Below are 3,844 nucleotides of genomic sequence, written 5' to 3' on the forward strand. Positions count from 1 at the left end.
TTTGCAAAATGTTTTTACCAGCCATGGTTATTTTAACATTTACTAATTTGGGTAGAGCTAACATAGCCTGGAAAAAAATATCATCTGTTTCTTTGTATAAAAAGTTTTTTTTTAAAGGAAAAAACTCTATACATTCACCAACACTATATATTGTCACGCTAAAATCTCTCCTACATTGTACTTAACCTCATCACCGCATCTAGAGATATTATTACTGCTGCGTCCCAAAAACTGACCTTCCAAAACTGAAATTCAAGAGACTGGAAATATAGAAACCAACAATAAAGGATTTTACTTTTATCGTGACAATGATTTTACTACCTGTAGTCACAATAAGCTCCTAAGTCAGTTTGTGAGTAATTTAAGAAGTAAATTAAGTTGGCACAGCGGCCAGGACAATGGCTCATGCCTGTAATGCCAGCACTTTGGGAGAATGAAGTGGGAAGATCACTGGAACCCAGGAGTCAGAGGCTGCAGTGAGTTATGGCTGTGCCAATGCACTCCAGTCTGGTGACACAGAGCAAGACCCTGCCTCTAAGGGGAGGTAAAAAAAGTATGCATTAAGGCCTAACATCATCAGTTATTAGCATATGCACGCACAGACACATCCCACAGTAGCAGTAAAGCAAAGAAATGGAACTAGTAACTTTTTTTTTTTTTAAGTTGGAGTCTCACTCTGTCACTCAGGCTGGAGTGCAGTGGCACACTCACGGCCACCCCAGCATCGATCTACTGGGGCTCCGGTGATCCTTCCGCCTCGGCCTTCCGAGTAGCCAGATAGCCAGAACTACAGGCACGGGCTACCAAGCCCAGCTAATTTTTTGTTGATTTATTGTAGAGATGAGGTCTCGCCAAGTTGCTTGGGCTGGTCTCGAACCCGCGGGCTCAGGCAATCCACTTGCCTCGGCCTCCCAAAGTGCTGGGATGGCAGGCTGAGCCACCGAGCCTGGCCGGAACTAGTAACTCTTAAGGGGTGGTATATATATTAACAAGCATTTTAGGGCCCTTAACATCAATGACGAGAAAGTAAAGTAAGGGAAGGGGACTTGACAAACAAAAGGAGTATGCCATATCAGAGATAAATCACAAAGCATGAAGACTGTGTTGAATCTATACAACAGCCGGAGTGGAAGGCATTGCTGCCCAGGAAAGATCCCACCACCAGACGAACCAAGTGTGAACTCCTTACAGGGGGAGGTCAGTGTGGAACAGGAATAGGCAGGCTGGCAGGGTGCATCAGGAGAAAGGGAGGGAATCCACGTGCTGAAAGGGAGCCAGCACCATCCTTGGGTTAAACCACTGCTGCATTCTCTCCTGGAGGAGGCCACCAGACCAGCACTTCTGCAGCCTGATTGTGCACGAGCCTCCTGGGGATCCAGTGAACAGCAGATTCGAACTCAGCCCATCTGGGGTGAGGCCTGACATTCTGCATTTCTAACAAGTTCCCACGATGCTGCTGGCCTATGGACCACACTTTGAGGAGCACTGTCCTAGATGCTAATGCAGGGGTCGCCTACCTTTTTTGGCATCAGGAACCAGCTTCATGGAAGACAGTTTTTCCATGGATGAGGGGTGGGGAAACTAGTTTCCGGATGATTCAAACTCATTACATTTGCTATGTACTTTATTTCTACCGTTATTACATTGCAATATATAATGAAATTATTATGAAATTATTATTTTGATATGAGTCTGCAAGCAATAGATTTATGATGGTCTCTGTGCAGTCAAACCTCACTGCTGACGTGAATCTGTATCTGCAGCCGCTCCCCAGGGCTGGCATCACCACCTCAGCTCCACCTCAGATCATCAGGCATTAGATTCTCACAAGGAGCACACCACCTAGATCCCGCCCACATGCCATAGGGTTCCTGCTCCTAAGAGAACCTAATGGCGCAGCCGATCTGACTGCAGATGGAGCTCAGGCAGTAATGCCAGTGATGGGGAGTGGCTGTAAACACAGCCTCCTGCTGCGTGGCCTCCTGCTGCGTGGCCAAGTTCCTCTCAATCCTTGAACTGGTACTGGTTCGTAGCCCAAGGGTTGGGAACCCCTTTCCAGAGGATGGTCTGGCCAACGGCAGGCAGAGGGAAGGAGAGTTTAACAGAAAGAACATCACCAGTCAGGTAGGGAGCAGGAGACCTGGGCTCATGGCTCTCCATTTCCTGGTCTTGGGTACTTCATCTGTAAAACTTGATCTTGTTCTACTTGATCTGTACAACAAGAGGAATGAGCCCATCTCCAGGGTTTCTTTCTAGTTTAAAAAATTAGGGGCAGGGCTTTACCGATTAGCTCACGCAAGGAGCCATTAGCTGCAAAGTACACGTTGTTCAAGGCAGTGCCGAAGTCCTGCCTGAGGGAACCCACGCCAGCACTAGAAGTTCTTGGAGACAGTGGAGCTGCAGATAAGCCTGAAGAACTATGACCCCCAGAAGGACAAGTGCTTCTCAGGCACCGTCAGGTTGAAGTCCACCCCTGGCCCAAGATCTCCGTGTATGTCCTGGGGGACCAGTGGCACTGTGGTGAGGCTACATGGATGCGGAGGCACCCAAGAAACTCAACAAGAACAAGAAGCTGGCCAAGAAGTATGATGCCTTTTTGGCTTCAAGGTCTCTGATTAAGCAGATCCCACATATACTCAGCCCAGGCCGGCAAGTTCCCTTCCTAGCTGACACACAATAAAAACGTGGTGGCCAAAGTGGATGAGGTGAAGTCCACAATCAAGTTCCAGTTGAAGAAGGGGCTGTGCCTGGCTGTGGCCATTGGCCACGTGAAGATGACAGGTGATGAACTTGTCTATATAACATCCACCTGGCTGTCAACTTCCTGGTGTCACTGTTCAAGAAGAACTGGCAGAATGTTGGGGCCTTATACATCAAGATCACCATGGGCAAGCCCCGGCACCTATATTAAGGCACATCCTAATAAGTCCTACTGCCACCAAAATACAAAACAAAACAAAAAACTTGGAGCAGGAAGAAAGGTTTATGGCCCAAAGAACTGTGCCTCCTTAAATCAGGGATTAAAGAGAAGGACGGAGATTGAGAAAATAAAAAGTTACCGAGCTGTACGTCTTCCAGGCAAGAGAGGAGGAATTTGCTATCTTTATTGGAGTGCCTAAACAAAAATGCAAAATGATATATGCCCGGAGCTATTTACCACAAAACAATGGACAAGCCTGGGAACAACCCAAGTGTCCATCAGGAGGGGACGGACTGAATGAACCACAGTATACACATAGCAGGAAGCTATAAAAAGACACAAAGGAGCTCTCTGTATATTGATATTGAGTGAGCTCCAGGATACAGCGCTAAGTGAAAAAAAAAAAGAAGAAAAAAATAGGATTTAGAACAGTATGTATCATGTGCTACGTTATGAGTAAGAAGGAATGTAGGCCGGGCTCGGTGGCTCAGCCTATAATCCAGTGCTTTGGGAGGCCGAGGTGAGTGAATTGCCTGAGCATGCGCGTTGGAGACCCACCTGGGCAACTTGGCGAGACCTCATCTCTACAATAAATCAAAAAATCTAGCCGGGCGTGGTAGCGCGTGCCTGTAGTTCTGGCTACTTGGAAGGCTGAGGCGGAAGGATCGCCGGAGCCCACTATACTCCAGCCTGGGCAACAGAGTGAGTCTCCAACTCAAAAAAATAAAAAAATAAAAAAAGGAATATAAATAGTTCCAAAAAGGACAATGAAGGAATAACCCCAAATCTAAGAAAATCGGTTACCAACAGGGGGACAAGGATGAAAAGTCGCTTTAATACACCTAAACATTATAGTTATGGCTTGATCCGTGTTTTATTGAATATAAAAAGAGAATCAAATTTAGGAAAAATCAAACAAACAAA

At 46.5% G+C, this 3,844-nt stretch overlaps 1 pseudogene; it reads left to right on the forward strand.

Moving 5' to 3' along the window:
- The first annotated feature begins 2,419 nt into the window (after positions 1 to 2,419).
- Positions 2,420 to 2,938, forward strand: LOC103256333 (annotated as a pseudogene).
- The last annotated feature ends 906 nt before the right edge of the window (positions 2,939 to 3,844 follow it).

This window comes from Carlito syrichta, unplaced genomic scaffold, assembly GCF_000164805.1.
Source record: "Carlito syrichta isolate Samal-C Ts95f unplaced genomic scaffold, Tarsius_syrichta-2.0.1 Scaffold289257, whole genome shotgun sequence".
Classification (NCBI taxonomy): Eukaryota; Metazoa; Chordata; class Mammalia; order Primates; family Tarsiidae; genus Carlito; species Carlito syrichta.